Below are 18220 nucleotides of genomic sequence, written 5' to 3'. Positions count from 1 at the left end.
TATCTGAAAAACTATAATTCTATCTTTTATGGATCATCTGACCCCCCTAACATAAAATTTCATTCTGTTTTTGAACTCTACTAGACCAGAAACTACCAAGCCCACTAAACCTTAAGCCTGATCTACAGGACTGTTAAACTAAAACATGTAACCCAAGTCAGGCATGACTCTAGCACAGGAAGCTTAGCCTTCCCTTGGGTCTCATTTCCTGCTCTCTTGCCACAACAGAAGCAGCTTGCTCATTCTCCTGGTTCTCACTTCACGGAGTCATTAGCCTATTAACCAGCTGGATCTGAGAAGCGAGCTCCAAAACCATGAAAAATCCAAGGACACTCTGAAGCAGGGAGGCATGTTTCACCTTGTCCCTGGCAGAAGCCCCGCAGCACAGCTTTTCGGAATATCCAGTGGAAAGGACAAGAGGCGCTGTGGAATGAATGTTGGAGAGGCTGAACAGACCAGAGGGGAGTTTTCCTCTCAACCCCACACTCTGTACAGTCCCCCCAAAGTCTGACATTGATACTTCAAATTTACCTGGGCTACTTCAGCCAATTTAGGATTAACAGCTCAAAAGACATTTTAATGCATCAATGAGCCATGTAATTTGGGGCAGAGGGGAAAGAAGAACTAAGCATGTTCTAATGTTCATTTCTGACAAGCTATGCATAATATTGTATTTCTCATATTTTATACTTTTAAAACTTTATTTTATTCCTTCGAGGGTTTAAAGACAATATTGAAATACCATGAAAATATTAGAAGACTCAGAGAATACCACCCATCTCCTCCTTTTCCCATGGAAACCTCAGTACAGATGTTCTGTCCTCTGGTAGTAGTAACATTGGAGGAAATTCAAGGGAAAATTCCTGTGGGCTGCTCCTGACCCCCTGAGGCAGGCTGTCCTGTCTCTCAAATATGGCCCACTATCTTCAAGAAGTAGCAAGTGGGAGGGTGCTTTAAGAAAGTAACACTACAAATTACAGATCTCATGGAAGGTGCTACTGGTTAGTCACCATTTTAAGTAACTTCAGTCATCATTTCATGTGCAAAGTAAAACTGTCAGTTTGGCATGTATGGATGGCCAGGGAACAGAACAAAAGGCTGGTGCGGCAGCATGAAAAACAGATTAGGAACTAATAGATACTACCCGTATCTTCCTTTTCTTCCTTTGTCTTGTTAAGCATGTCCACGTTTTCTTCTTTATCCAGGCTGTCATTCAGACAACCCTGACAAGATCCTAAACAAAGGTTTACCCTTTCAGAATCCATTTGTTGGTCCATAAAAGACTCCCGTCAGCATGACTAGAAACATCTTTGGTCTCTTTGGTCTTAACCTTGCATGCAAACACAGTTCAGCTGAATTGCTGTGATTCTGCTGGGACTACTCAAATGAATAGTTACAGATAATTTTATTTGCAGAGCTAGAATGTAATAATAATGCCATCTGAATTTTTAGAATGATCAGAGCCAAAGCTAAGGGAATTCTGACAAACATGAAAAAATATTTCAAAAGAAGTTCACACACTTGGGGCTTTGGAGTCACTTAGGTGCTTTTTCAGATACCCTACAGCTTTTGTATTAAGTTCTGTATTTTTGTTTTATATGACAAAGACCGCATCAAAGTTGCCTGCACCATGAAAAACAAAAAAAACTTAGTGAAGGCTGAGATATTCAATAACAAACAACACAAAAGAGATGCCATAACCCTGTAGCCTGTACTGCATTCAAACAGGAGCTTTGCAAAGACTTTTTTGCAATATTCTTCTGAAGGTTGTCAAAAACGCCACCCACTCAAGTTAACTATTCATAATTAAGAAACATGAAGGAAAATAGCCTGTGGAATATATCAGCTAGCCTAGTTCCCCTAACATTAGCAAGCATTCAAACCATACTCAAGCCACACTGTTAGTAGCCTTGGAATCCCATGAGAGCCAAATAAAAGACAAAGAAGTCTCTAATTCCTATTCAAAATCCTGCTAAAGGCATTGCAATTATTGACACTCAAGTAAGAGGTTTTTTGTGTATGGGTTTCTTTTTGTTGGGTTTTGTCTGGTTTTTTAATGTGTTTATTTCTTTTGTTGGGGTATGTGGTTCTTTTGGGTATTCTCTTTTTGCTTCCTTTTTTTTAACAGAAACCATTTATATATTGTGCCTCAATGTCATGATTTTTCAATGTCTCCTCAAAAGATTCAACAGAGGAGGTGTTACATATTTTTGTAGCTCTAGAAGTTTAATTGCTCAGCCAGAGGGGGAGCCAGAAGCAAGGAATTACAGGGCAATCACCCTTAATAAAGTTAGAGATGGAAAGATAACAGAAGCCTGTTGGAAATGAACAGTCATAGAAAGATTTGTAATTTAATTTGTTCAGGGATTTTAAGAGTTTGAAATAGCTGACAACCTGACAGGGGAAAATCTATCATTAGGACCAGATTTAAAAAAAGCAAATTACTTTTTAATTTTTACAAGAGCAAACTGAAGAGTGACAGCAGCCCATATTCACATTCTAACAAAATCCAAAGACTTAATAAGGATGAAAAACACATTATAATTTTGAAAGACCATTTGTTTCCAGGATCAGATTGCGTGTACTGTAAATCGCACAACAGGATATAATTAAGCAATAACACATGCCAGGCATTAGCTTCTGAGCAGTCAGAAAACACTATAGATTTCAGCAAAAAAACCCAAACCCAAACCAAACCAAAAAAACCCCACAGTTTGTTACTTATCACAGTTTGTACAGCTTTCCTACTGCTACATTCAGCATACACAATATATATATTCACTCTTCTGTACAGATGCATGAAACTATGCCTGATCGTATCTTATAAATCCTTAATTACTTCTTATTTATAAATCAAGGCCAGTTTTGAAGACAATCCAAAAGGCAGAATCTTCTCCGCTGAGATCCCTGTAATCCTTTTATTAAGTTAAGTGTTGTGGGTGATAAAAGTTAACCTTAACTTAATTCACTAAACATGGACTGACACATTTTTATGGTTGAGAAGTTCTCTCTCCCAGCCTGCAATCATTTTGTGATTCTCCTAACAGTAAATGACCACCCGACCATGACGCACGCAGGAAAAAACACCATAGCGTTTTCTCCATAGGTCCAACTTATGAATGAAAACAACAATAAGAACTTTTCTTCTTAAAATATGTTTGGCACTATGCCTTGATGTTTCATTTGTTACAAGTGAGCAGCAATTCTTCATTATAATTTAACCAATTTATATTCTACTGTACAGTTATTACTCTGTGTGTTGCAATTTACATTTAAGCTTCCATAGCTCTGGCATGTTCCTTAAGCAAAGTAACTTCTAAGTAAATCAAGATCAAGCAGCAGCAATAGTGCAGCAACAACAGTTGAAAATGTGCTTATAAGTAAGATCACACTCCTCTCAGAATAAGGACCTCTGAATAAAACAAGAAAAGAAAATAGTTTGGTATAATGTGAAATACGGTTTCACTGAGCATTTTGGTCAATAATTGTTCTTCAGGGATGTACTAACAATTCATTGTTCAGCTCAACTCTGAAGTCTTCACTCACCTGAAAAAGGCACCAGGAGATATACACTCCAGAACTACCCCCAGAGTAGGTGATGGACTCCTTAAAATACACCAGTCACCACAAGAAGAAGAACAAACCATAGTTAAAAAACTGATTCATTATTTGCTCACTACAAAGACCAATCTATTGACTTACAGCTCCCCACCTAGGTTTGCCTGTTCTTCAGTAGAAATACAGGATTTCATTTTGGTCTCAGGACAGAGCATACAGCTAGGAAAATGGGGTGGAAATTTGCACAAATATTGCAAGGCTTTGAAGGCAGCACTAGTTTTACCTCCTGTCTGGCTGTTCTATTCCTACTGCTTCAGCCTCACCAGCCCCCAACAGAATTTACCAACATTTATAGACTGGCTTTCAAGCTTAAAAAACACTTCATAACCACCGTCTTATGGGAATAATGGCTTGCAAATATAAAAGGTTTCTCAAAAAAATTACATACTAGTATGCTTCATGGACTAAATATACAAGAATTACTGCAGCACTCAATTATTCTATGGCCAACATATCTGATATTGCACAATATGAGCTGAAAAGTCTCTAAAAATAAAAAATACTGTTATAATGTTGCCAGCTAAGATAGTATTTAAACCACTGTCTGGCACCTAAATTCTGATCCTTAGAAATATTGCCTACTGAAAAACACAATGCCATCAAAGTTTTGAAGACTTGTCAATAAATGCTTGGATCACTGTGTCAAGAGAATAATCACTGAAGATGCAACTGCAATGTATGGTAAAGGAAATAAATTTTCTTCAGCAGTTTGCAACAATATAAAGTGTGTATCAATTGGTTTGAAGTCTAACCTCCTTTGGTAGGGGTAGAATTCCAATGAAATATAGTGACAAATACTGAAAATAGACTGTGTCGACAACTTTATATTGTTAATTCTTTAGCCATACTATAACTGGTCCCTCAATATGCCACTAACACAAATCAGTTTCATAAAACTTCACCCTATGCCAAGAAACCAACTGAACATGCAGGTCTCCCTTCTCCCTCAGAGGAGGAATGAGCCCTGGAATAGCTCAAGCCAATTTCACTTGGATAAGCATGTGCAGACCCGAGCAACTTTGATCCTGGCTTACGTTCAGGCAAGTTGCTCTCTTCCTCCTCCCTGCCGAAAGTCAGGGATTTCTAGGGCAACTACCCAGGGAGGGGACACCTATTAGACTATTTAAATAACATCTCCATCTAAAGAATCTGTTGGAAACAGATAAGCTAAAAACTTCAGAATGACCAGTTAAGGGAACAGCACACGCATATTTAGAAACTACAAAGCCACTTAAAAAAAATTATGGCTGGAAGCCAGGAACTCACCACAAGTCTTCCTGTGCTCAGCTCAAAATCAGCAGCCTTCCAAATAAGATACATACTCGATATACTCTGCTATTTTTTTCCATAGGGGAACCTCAGAACTGAAAATGTTAAGCTACACAAAAGACACCTCCCACCCCAAAAATGTGAGTTGCAGTAACTGCTGCTCTGCTGTGCAAACAATATGGGGTGCATGCTACTATAAAACAGTTTTCATAGTGGCACCCTGGTCTTAATTGATGTAAAGAATGGCTGCTTGCTGCTGCTACATCAAATACATCGTTCATGGGTACATAAAATATAACCCTAATGTTCATGGTAGAACTAGGAAAAGAAAGTGGATTCTACGTCTTGCTGATGCATGTTTTGCAGCAAGTGAATTTAATTTCTTTGCAAGCTTTTTTTTTTAATGCAACTAATTTAGTCCCTAACCTTGGAGTGCCATTTTTTCCCTTCAAATAAGTAAAATTTTTCATACATATATCCTTTGGTCAAAAGCAATCAAACCAATGAGGACATTTTTTCAAAAAGAGGAAAGGCAGAGAACTCAGAATTCCCCTGTCCAGCCAGGCATGGCTGCAAACCCCAAAGTACACATTTGTAGATTGTGATCGCTGGATGAAAGACAACATCCACTTGCCAAGTTCTATTATAAATCTTTGGTTTTATGTTAGAAACTTGCTCTAAGCTCAATTTCTGCTACATTTAGCCTTTATCTATCTTCACTGAATAAAGAAAGAGGCAGGAAATACATACTTGAGATTTCAAAACAAAAGCAGCAGATTTCTATGCTATATTGTCTCTGACCTTGCAAATTCCCCACGTACATCTTATTCCTCAGGGTGGACATGTAGGGTAAGAGCCTGAAACCCAATACATTCAGTTTTGGAAAGAAGAAGCAACAGCATAGTCAAAATAGCACTTTTTCAGGGCTTAACAATGACAGTTTGCAAAAGTGTTATGTTCCTGTCCTCCTCACTTTTAGAACTGAACAGAACAGAGAAAAACCCCCAAAAAACCCCCAAAAACCCAAAACCTTAAAGAAAACAAACAAAAAAAGAATAATAAGAAAAAAGAAAAATAAAGGTAAGAATAATATAAGGGAGCCTCAGTATTCTGTATGGCAATCCTGCCTTCCCTACACTAAAGAAGATTAGTCACTGTCACAAAATTCTCTTTCAAATACTGGTTGTGCCTACACCCATGTGTCATTCACATTAACTTTTCAGGAGAGAAAGTAGTTTTCCATTATCTCTCTTTATTTACACAGAGCATCTCTTGTGGGCAGAGCAAATTAGGTACTCTTCTCTTATGACCCTTTATTCACAGCAATTCTCTGGCTGGATAGCAAGTGGGATACACAGTGACAAAAAGAACATGGAGGGAAAGAGACATCACAAACGCACAAGACAGGCATTGGCTAGGAATGAAGCTACTTGCCAAATGAAGCCATCTTGCGAACAGGTGCTGGCTCAGGAATAAGTGCTGCCAAAAAGATCACCACCCAGATGTCTTCTACACAATACTAATACCCCAGTGAAGGCAGCTGTTAAGGATTTATTTATCTCTTTAGAAGTTAGTTCCAACATGCATCTCGTGAGGCCATCATCAAGATGCAGCTGGATCAAGGTCATCAAGACCATGCTCAAGAAAATTATCAAGAGCAGCTTCCCACAATATACAGGTTATCCCAGAAATTCCTAACTGTGGACATGGCCCAAAGAAATTGCCAGCAACTATTTGAGAGCCTGCTTGTCTTTCTTTCTCAGGAGGGTCACTACTTTGGTTTTTTCCATCACTCACCATCAGAGCTTTATTCTCCACAAGTTTTGGTCCACTCACAGTATCCTACTTTATTTGACACATGTGCTGTTTCATCTGGAGTTAATTGCAAATCCTGTAATAATTTACCTGTGCAAACTGTCCATGGTCTTTGGTTTCTATTCAAAGCCCTTTTTCCTCCTGTGACATCCCTCTCCACCAGGGCAAAAAAAGAAAAAAAGTAGACAGCCAAGTACAGCCAAATTCACCATGCTTTTACCTTTCTTCTGAGCTCTCTTTCGGAGATGCAACACATTTTACATGAGTGCTGTGTACTTCATGTTTCTGAAACACATATTTCCTCCATAATGCCCCAGGTTCCTTATGAGCATTTTCTCCTGCAATTCTTTACTGCAGTTAAAGAATAAAGTGCCGGAAACATTCGTTAGTTGTCCCCATTTCCATTAGCTTTCACCTGGGCTGGACTTCTAAGATCTGAATTCCATTTGTAATATTGACTTAGTTCATTCATGATTTTCCACTCTATCCAAGCAGTTTGGGAGAAACAGGCATCATTCAGTGTTGAAGTCCAGCTGAAGCCTTGCCTATATACAATACATAACATGACTAGTTCTAGCTAGTTATCTTAAAAGCCACACATCATTAGAAGTCATTGATACTTCTGCTGACTCAAATGCTGAATAGCAGTCAAATGCACTTTACAAAGTAATTAATCATGTATTAAAAGGCAGAAACGAATGCATAATTAATGCTGAAATTCCACTATCAGCCCATGTTATGAATACAGTTAAAAATAGTTAGAATCGGTATTATATGTATCACTAAAAATCACACATGGAATCTAAATGCAGTGACATTTTTAAGACTACCCCTTCTTCATCAAGGATGTTTTGGGGTGGTTTTTTTTCACCTTTTCTCCCTTCTGAATCAGTCAAAAAATGCAAAAAGCAAGAATTTCTGGAAAAACCTTCATTTCCATAGCAATAGATTGAGAGATCAAACACAAGATTTTCAATTACCAGCTAAATTTATATAGTAGAAGAAACTAGAAAATTCAAAAAAACCCAACCAAAGAAAACCACTCAAAAATAATTACAAAATAATCCACAAGTCCACTTACTCAGATTCTGCCTTGTGGAAAAACAGGATAAAAAAAAGAAGGCTATGATGATCTATATCAAGTTGTGATTTTCCTTTTCTGTGTGCGTGAGCAGTAGGCCTCATGATATAAGCCTTCTTTTGAAGGCTGACAATTGATATGACATATTTTAGAAAGTCACAGTTTGTACAGAAAAGCAATCAAAAATATTTTTGCCAGTTCTCACTCACACTGCTTCTCTATGTATGCCTACTAGATAATTATGTGTTTTATGATTATAGCAGGGAGCAATTTAAAACACTACTATACTTGGATTTTGATTTGAAATTATATAGTGTCCTCATTGCTTACTGGGGTGTGTTGTAATTACTTAGCTTAGTACCAGCCATTAAAAAAGTGGATCTATTACTTACTGAATGACATGAGACAGATGCTTTGTTTGTTAAACACTGCTCCTGTTTCTAACTTCTTCCTTCTTTGTTTGTTTTTGTGCTCACTGTTGTATTGTTCTTAAAAACCAAAGTGGTGTTCACAAGAGGATGAGCCTGGCATTACAATTCACCTTAATGCATGTCTTCCCAGATAATAAGCAGATTTTCCCAAATGTCTTAACTTCACATAAAAAATAGTTTTAAAAATAACTAGAAAGAACATTTAAAAAAGACCTTTAGAACCCCTCAAGAAGTGGTCAATAATGTTGTACATATTGCTTAAAAATACAGGTTTTTTTCAATATGATACAGTGGCAAATTTTGAAGAAATCAATGACTAGGCAAAAACAGATTTAATATTTATGATACAAATTTCCTTTCTGATGACTACCACCCTAAAAATGGGCTTTGACTGTTCTTGGTTCACATGATTTTTTTTTAGCATCTGTTAAAATACTTGCACTTAGAAATATGGTTTCTTTCTAACAAGCAACAGTCCTTCAGAAGTCAAAGTTCTAGCACTTCAGATAAAATAACTCAACCAAAAGGTTGAATTATTATAAAATTATAATCCTTGTCCAGATGACCTTAGGATCTCTGCAGAGAGGAGCTGCAGATGTTGTGGTCAAATTTCCTTCTGGTCAGAGTCCGTTATCTCACTTGCCACATTATCCAAACTGGAGTAACAAAACATCCTCAAAGGATGTCAGATGAAGCTACCAATTAATTATCATCCAGAAAGTGATACTAAATCTACATGGAAGTACCAGCATTATAATACCAGTTAAACAGTGGTTTGGTGGTCAGAAACCACTGATGGAGCATCTCCACTAAGGTAGCCTGCACAGAATCTCTGCAACTGTGATAAGGTTTATAAACACAGAGCTATGAGGGAAATAAGTTGGTTGAGGAACATTGGAAATACACAGGCTGAATGCTTCAGTCTGTATGCACCCTTCCCCTGGTGCTGAAAAACCCTTCAAGCTTTAGAATCCCCAGAATTTCTCCTTCCTGCTGCCCCAGGGTCTTTCTTTTCCAACCACAAGCCTCAAAATTCAGGCTCATGTAGGTACGAGCAGTGCCCTGAAGCACATGGCAACAGCAGAAGCAAGCATAGTGTGGTTCTGTGGGGAAGCTCAAGAGTTCAGGGTGAAATCACAACTTCCCAGCCACAAAACAGAGGTGCAGGAGATGGACCAACCAACTGGGAGAGCTGTTCTGCAATGGCAAAGTTCCCCAGGGAGAATAAACATGGCAGAGCTCATGGCAAAATTATCTAGGCACAAGCAAAATGTTGAATCTGGGGTGGAAGCCAACAGACTTTTGTAGCATTCCATTAGTGTTTTTGTGAAACATAACAGGTAATTTCTCCTTTTCCTTTCAAAAAAAGATCCTTTCTTCATTTAAATATCTGCTGTGATATACACAGGGCTTTTGACAGCAAGTGGCAGGTGAAATCTTCAATCAGAAATATGGAGAAATGAGTCCTGAACGAGAGGAGAAGGTTTCCCCCAGAGAAAAGTCCTCATTCTCCTCCTTGTTTTCAGGTCCCCTGAAAATTACCAGTGGCAGTGAATTGTTCCCTTGCTGTGAAACACAGGAGAAGGAAACAGGGTACTGAGATGTAAAATGAAACCGTTCTCTGTGTGACCCCCAAGGAATGCTCACATACAGAGCTGTGAGGAATTTTCAGTTCAAATTAAAATAATAATAATAATTTTAAAAAGATAAGGAAAAAAGGTGAGAAGGCAAAAGAAAAAAAAAGGAAAAGTTACTTTCAGTAAAACTGAAGTAAAAGTGTTTCTCTGGATATCTCAATCTAATTGTTGCCAGGTAGTTTTTATCCTTCTAAAAAAGTAGTGTGGCTTAATTTGAAAACAAAACATTGTGTCAAAATCAAAGTAGAGCCATTTCATCTTGCTACTGAAATGAAATATTTAGGCTCCCAATATTTTTTCACAGAAACTACAGGATGAATTGCATCAAAACAAGAAAATAGCTTTGATCAATACCACACTGTGTCTCTCAGTTAATACACTATTTGCATAAACAATTTCATCAGGCATTTCTACAAGTGCAATTGAGACCACAGAAATAAGTCAATCTGCCTAGTGGGTAATTTGCTGCAGGAGGCAAACTACACCACTGCTTACGTTCACGGACAAAAGATTGAGTAGCCAAAGAGAAAATTACATTCCCACCGGCCCCCTCACACCTTCCCCCAACCAGTGATGTGCTACTGCCATCTGTGTCTGCTTCAATGGCTGAAACAAAATGATGGAGAGTTTTTATGCATGAAATATTTGGTATGTATCTGCTCTTCCTTCCCAGAGAAGAATAGAGCTGGAGCCATCACATATGGTTGGAAGGTCCTGCTACTGAAGACTGACCAAATCAGCTGTGAGGATCAAGGGTAGAAGATCCTCAGCTAGGAAGGGTTGAGAAGGTACGAAGTCACAATGGGTACAAATCCCTGGAAGCACAACCCAACCTAAAACTGCATCACCACATTCCTATCCCATGGCCAATTTTGCATTCTTCCCCTTGGGTCAAGCATTAACACCGAGCAACCAGGTGAATCCAGATGAAGCCTGGTGAGTTGGCAGGACTAGTCTTTAGTTGTGTCACATGGGATGAGTTTCTGCAGCCAGTCAGCCACACCTTAATGGAAACAAATACTGGGATGGAATTATGTGACCACTTGCCATGAGGAGCAGTTCCCATTTCAGAAGATGGAGGGCCACTTCATTTGAAAGCAAGAAAATGAGCTCTCACTCCCCAGAGATGAACAAGCCAAGCCTGCGCACCTGCCCCAGCATGGCAGGAAAGCAGTGTGGTGCTCGGTGCTCAAGTCCTGGAACAAAGTGAAATTGTTCTGAAGCAATTGGTTTCTGGCATAAAATTTCTGCAGAATAACAAATGGCAGTTGGCCTCATAATTAACAGTTTCAGGGGCCTTCTAGAATATGAATCAGAGGGAAACAAAATTTGAATAATGCATTAGTGAGAGTTCACGTTCTAGTAGCCCTATGTGGACTGTCAGTGTGCGTTCCAGTAGCTCATTATGATTTATCTTCATCAGCCATGGGCTGAAATTACCAGATTCCAATTACTTTGCTTTCCGTGTTCAAGAGAAAAAAAAAAATTGTCAGGCCTACCACAGGAGATGGTTTAAAATGCCCGAGGTAAAGAAAATAATCTACTGTTCTCTGACATTCACTGCCTGAAAGTCATTCACATTAACAACCATTCAAACTTGTTTAGTGCAAAGCAATTGCTTCTGTTTCCCTCTTGTCAGTAACATTAGCTTCAATTCAAATTAAACTCTCCAAAAATTTCAAAATGTAAAATGAAATTCAGTGAGGCTTGGCAGGGACATGTTAGGGTCTTGACAGAACATACTGTCACTGAATTTGTTTTCTTTAATCTGTTAATTTTTAAATTTCTATTTCCAAGGGAAAAAAACTGATGATCTGCACTTCTTTTACTATCTCAGGGAAGGCAAGAGATTTATGCTGATATGTACCAGGTTCACATTTTAATATCACTCCTAACATAACAAGGACTAGAGGCAGAAAAATAGATGTGCTCAATTTAAACTAACAAATTAAGCGATTATTTACAAGAACAACTTGAGGTTTAGTTACATAGCAAAATAAATTTAATAACTTAATAACCCATCACCATGAATGCTTAGACTTGTATAACAGGCCATTAACTTCTAAAGAATTTGTGCTTATAAGGTTAGTGCCTATAGTGAGGAGGAGAAGTAGGTTAGATGGTTAAACAACAGTAGCTGTCACAGACTTCTCGGATAGACACCAAGGACACTGGCCTCCACCAATGCTCTTTCTTCCTATGACACCCACTAGAAAAATGCTTTAGTTAATTTTATAGTTAAATAAAGAAAACCCCCCAAGATACCCACACAGCCTCATTTTTTTGGTTTCATGTTTTTAAGACTAGAATGCTGTAAAGTTGTGTTAGTAATGTGAATTCTGAATATACTCCTAAAGATAATTTTTCGTATGGGTTGGGGACAGTGGAACTGCAAGATCAGAGGGGGAAAATTAATTTTTATCTTATTTTCTATTTGCAAAATGAGGCGGGAAAAAAAAAAACCACATGCAAGCTCACGCTGGCTGCGATAAATTCAACCCCATTTCAAGCAAATTAGTACGGTTACAGTCCTTTATGGTATGACATAATTCAACTGAAGAAAAAGCCAAATAATTTCTTCTATGCTAGAAAATGAAAGTAGTAAAGCTCGATATTACATAGTTGACTGTTTCTAAGCACTGTATATTCATTATTTTTAAACTAGCAGCAAAAGAATTACAGACAATAATTAACTTCAAACAGTTTGAGGGCAGTAGCTGGTTTACAGACTAAATCAGATGGGTTGATACGAGCCTGATGTCTACAGCTTACACATCAGATCCAGTTAGACAAACCTGACATTTCTGTAGCCAGTCAAATAATTTTTTGGGTTTTGCAGTGCATGTCAATAAGCCAGCTCCTTTGGAAAGACTGAGCAGTTACCTTAAGGTAGAAGGTGTGGCATCACTGTAACACATCAAAACTCCAGCACAATAGTTAATGGTTATGAAAGAGTTTGACCTACTGCCTTATATTAACATTAATATCACTATCCTTACCAAGGGATTCAGCATGAAACTGGAAACAGGTAGCTTGACTTATAATTCCAGTTTTAGTGCCACCTGGCCTTTGTCTCTCTCTCTAGGCAGTTTCATCACAGGTAATCTTAAAACATTCACATTTCATGATCTAGGCAGAATACACTTTTGCAGATATATGTCCAAGGAAAGAAGAGAGATATAATCAAAATCCTGCCCTGAAAGCATTAGCAGTGCAGCAGTTAGTTAATTAATGCCTGCCTGCCAGCAATTCTCTTCCCCAAAATCTCCACCAGTACAATGAGCAGATCTCATTTGTTACAGTGAAAAAGTCAAGCAGTTCCAACTAAATCACCAGCAAGGGGGACTCAGTAATATGCATGGCTGGCTTTGCCTGGCAGTAGGCAAAGGGGCCTTGTGTGATCTTTTCTGCTCTTCCTGGCAAAGGGAAGGCTGTGGAAGGCAAGGTGGCAACATCCAGGAGATATGCAATGGTAAGAAGACAAAGGACAATAAGGCCTCAAGCCATCTATATGTAAACCAAAGTTTGCAGTCAGCATACAGCAACAAAATTAGGTAGACTTATTGGAAGGAAGTCATGCAAAACCTTGTTTGGTTTTAAGGAAAGAACTCACCAGTACTTGGAACAATATTCTGCAATAAAAACACATACAGGAACGCAAGGATATGTTTGGAAGTCTTAAGACAGATAATTCTAATTATGTCCATACAACTGATGTACATCCACACTTCTGAGGAAAAAAATATTATCGTACTGGAAGCCTCTAGAATGATTTTATTTTCTTGTTCGAGTTAGTCTGTCTCAAGCACTCATGTGACATATCCCAAGTTATTTCTTGCCTTAAAAAACTCAGGGACTATTTTATGTGGCATAGATCACTCTGCTGTCATAAAGCTTTGCAAGCACTGTAGCTCTTAAGAATTGGAAACTGAGAAAATGAAAAAAAAAATATTATTGATTAAAAAGCTCAAAATATTAGAGTATTTAAATTCTCAGACATCAGATATACTGGTACAGTAATATTGTGCTTTATTGCTGATTTTCCATTCATTCTAGGCAGCAAATGTTATTATTACTTCTTATATGGTGGCAATACCTTGCAAGTTGATATTCCAACTAATTTACTTTTATGACCCTGGAGAACATTATTTTCTTTCATTTTTGAAAAAAAAAGGATTACGAATCAAAGATGTTATTTAATTTTTGCTATTTTCACTTTTTCAGTACAACGTGCAAACTTTGTCTTTCAAAAGTTAGACTTCTTACCTGGGAAATAATTTCACTCATTTATTAACTATATCACATTTGTAGTAATTCAATCTTTTCTCTTTCAATCAATCTGCATTGTTAGTTTCTTAAGAAAACTGAACTTTAAAGTTATTATATGCTCTTGTTTCAGCTCTTATTTTCTGTGGAAATTGCACTGTAGCTATAGGAAATTTAGGAAAAACAAACTAGTTATCTTTATGATTTTCTTTCAACTGCCTGAACTAGCTATTTAGAAAGGAAACAATGGCTTTTTGGAACTTATCAACTTGACAGTTGATAAAAGTTGATAAAAACAAAGTTTTTACAATTATAAGCAGCAGAGCCAATGTTTTTTCAGAAGCATACTGAACCAAAATTTTTCATTGTGTTCATATGGAAACGACACAGAAGTGAAATTCATACCATTATAGAGCATCTTCTTCCTAGCAGGAAACATAGGGAAATACAGGTCAAGAATAATCCTGGTGGTGCAGTTTCTGTGTTTTGAGAATGTATGCAATTTCCTGACCTGAGGTTTGCATGCTGAAAGCTGAACTGCTTAACATTTTTGAATCTTAGTAATAAATCCAAAGCATCAGCTGAACATTCTACCTAAGGAATGCAATATTCTTAAAATATGAAGTTTTCTAGCTAGTCTAAATAAAATGAGAAAATTTTGAAACTTTATTTGTAAATATCAATGAGTCATACCCAATGGTCCTCTTATGAACTAAGTTCATCCCAATTAGCTAGAGCTTTGGTTACACCAAGAATTCTGTGGCCACTGCATAAAGTGTCTAACAGGCTTGTGTCAGATTTTAAGCTGATCATGTGGTTTTATTTTATCAATGCTTAAAGTAAAGGATAAAAATTTTAGAAATCGTCCTGCCAAAAGCTCAGAAACTTGTGACTTGAGAAGCCCCTTCTCTTTAGTTTCAACAAGTGCTAAACACATCCTTTAAATATCAGGCACGGCTTCCGATATTCCAACTGAATAATAAACTGAAACAGTAAAATCACTCTTCGTTATTTTGTTTTGGATATGGTTATTTCCTTGTTTCTTTTGCATCAGAAGTTCATTAAAGAGAATCGAAAGAGTTGACCTCCCATCTTCTTCCAATAATTTGGTTTTTTTCTGCCTTGTCAGCAGAGGACAAAAGACATAAAACAAAGAAAAACAAAACCGTAAAATTATAAATATTGCTAAGGCAGTTTGGGACAGGTGTTACAGAGAAGACTAACTACAAGAGGAATAAAAGCAGACAGTGATGCTGGCAGGACAGGACTACAGCCTTCCTTTGATTCACAGTAGTCCACATTCATAGATATATTTAAATTTCCAGGTCCAGTATGATACTTAACTAGAAATTTAAATCCTGATACAACAGAAGAGTGGAAAGTGAATACCCAAGAGTTGGAGAGTTGATGAGAAAAACAAGTAAAGTGGTAAAGCACATCCAATCCATTGCCATTAGCTCTAGGGAAAATGGTTGAAATGAAAAAATCAGGAAAATAGCCTTGTATCCTCTGCCTTGTTTTATATTTTCTAAACAAAACCAAAACCACAACCTCCTCCCCAAACCCACCAATCCATCCATCACAAAACACCTTAACTTACGTCTTCCAGAAAAAAAGAGACAAAGGACTGGAAGTTTGAGATACCTTTCCAAAGACATACTTCCATAACTTGCTTCTAAAACTCAAAGCTAATCTTATGAAGTGAATAAAGCTATTATTAGAAGAGAAAGGACAGTATACGTAAGCAACCATGTTGAGCACAAGGAAAAGGCTAAATTGTAATATAAATGCTTGAGAGGAATATACAGTGAAGATGGTTTTATCTTAGATCCCTTAACTTTGAACCAGGTAAAGTAATGTTTCAAATGTGGGATATTCACAATATGGTAATTAAATTACAGCAACAAAGAAACAAAATCTATACAGAATTACTTCAATTAATAATAAAATATATAAAACTACTTTTTTTTTAGTGCTAATTACATTGGCATGCTTGGTAGCAAACATTTTTAAATTAAATGTGCTTTTCAACTTAAACAGTAACTCCAAGAGTGCAAAAGAAATACAACCTTATGGGTTGTCATAAGAAATACCTTGAAGTTAGCACTTTACTTAATTATACAAAAGTGTAAGATGAAATCAATTTCTTGTGCACTGTATTAGTGCCTTGCTTATTGCAAAATACTTTTGTATTGCCTTTGTCAACATAAATTAGACTTGCACAATTTTTTCTGAGAACACTTAAATTAAATTATGTGCTTTGCAAGTATAATATTAAACTGATGAATTAAGCTTCTAAATTCCATTAAACCATTGTATTTCCTTTATATTCTATAATGGAACTTTAAAAATCAAAACCGTTCTTAAAAGATATCTTCAATAATCTGCATCAAGAGCAACTGAGCTATCAATCAGAAATAAAAAAATTAAAAAGAGGAAATTTGCATTCCATCTATAAAAACTTTAAAATTTGCAGCAACTCTTTATTCATTAAAAATCAAACAGCAGAGAGAATACTACCAGCAATTAATTTTCAGCATGGCTTGCATTATCATTTCAAGGTCAGGTTTCATTGGCCATGCCTCAGTGGGAGTTTGGTTTTGAGATCACTGAACACTGCTCATAAGGGAAACATCATTAAACATGTACTTGAAAAAGTGAAATTAATAGCAACAACTGAAAAACTCTGCTTTCCTGCCTCAACCATTTACCCTCCAGACAGAAGCAGGTGCCTTTCAGGAAGCATTCACAAGCTGCCAGATCTACCACTGATGGAATACTTGAGTGTATCCTTAATAACAGTCTGGCTTTCTGACCATAGATCTAAAGACTGCTCCAGTCCCAATGATGTCAGACAGAAATACAAAACTAGCGACCAATATTTCTGGGAAAGATTAAAAGCAGAACACCTAAAAGGCAAATTATGTTCTGAGGGGGCTGGAGGGAGAAAAAAAGCACAGTCACTCTTGGCCCCAGCAAAGATCAGCAGCAGTCTTGACAAATAGAATTACTCCACCACATCCATAACACAAGGAAATCCAACCTCTCCAATATCAGTGACTGGCATTTTCAAATTCATGCCACAAGTATAATTTCTATCTTTAGGAATTCTTCTATGTTTTCTCAAAAATTCTTTCTAACTTTAGGAATATCTTTAGGAAAAAACCCAAAACATAACAGGTTCCTTCCCTCACCATCTTTAACTGGAAAAACAAATCTTAAATTATACTTCTTTGACACTTACATATTTTTTTCCAACTTCCAAACTGCATTTATTTATAATTTATACTGCTTTTTATTTTTATTTTCTATCTACTCCTAGTATAATTCCTTGACACAACTGTTAAGATTAAGTAGTTCTTTCTCTCACTATAACCCATCCTTACAATGCAGGGGTTTCTAAACAGTAAGGTGAATTCAGGTTGCTGAGGACATCCAGTTGGCTGATATATTTTATGTACCCCTCTCACATGATTAATTGAGACCAAGACATGACTGTGATGCAGAGACAACAATTTGGAAAAATATACTGAAAATAAGTGGCTGCTTCTTTGCAAATGATACCTGGAAGAAACATACAATTTTGTCTATTTCTTCAAATTCAGAAAAAGCAATAGATATGGATTTTTTTCCTCTTCATGTCTATTGTAATACACTGGGGAAGAGAAAATAGTTCTAACCATCTGACTAGTTATTAAACATATTACAATCATTTACAAAAAAATGTTTCAGCCTACTGAAAGAATTTTTTTTTTTTTAACAAAGCCATCAGAATATTTCTCTTGCAATTGATATATATCTCAACACATCTATGTGTTTGGGTGCACATACACAGTTTTAAATCTCAAAACAAAGGTTTCTCTATTTCTTTCAAACACTTTTGCAGAAAACACTGCCAGCAACACCTATGAATGGTGACAGACATTCATAAGCAATTGCTGGAAGCAGTCAGGGACCTCAAGATTTCAATTCAACACTGCAGTCCAAAGAAAGCTAGATCTTTTACTGTCCTTGAACACAACAGAGAATATCAGTCTGTTTGTTTTTTTTTCCTTTTTAAAGCAGCTAAGCAACAATGAGTGATCTTGAAGCATGTATTTAAC

General features: G+C 37.0%; 1 protein-coding gene across 21 annotated transcripts in view; it reads right to left on the bottom strand.

Annotated features, from left to right (window-relative positions):
* PTPRK (protein tyrosine phosphatase receptor type K) overlaps window positions 1–18220 on the bottom strand; it is a 397365-nt gene that overhangs the window by 137869 nt on the left and 241276 nt on the right. The window lies entirely within an intron of this gene.

The sequence above is a fragment of the Pseudopipra pipra genome, chromosome 3 (genome assembly GCF_036250125.1).
Source record: "Pseudopipra pipra isolate bDixPip1 chromosome 3, bDixPip1.hap1, whole genome shotgun sequence".
NCBI lineage: Eukaryota > Metazoa > Chordata > Aves > Passeriformes > Pipridae > Pseudopipra > Pseudopipra pipra.
The sequence above is the reverse complement of the archived record's forward strand: the minus strand, read 5'-3'. Positions and strand labels throughout refer to the sequence as shown.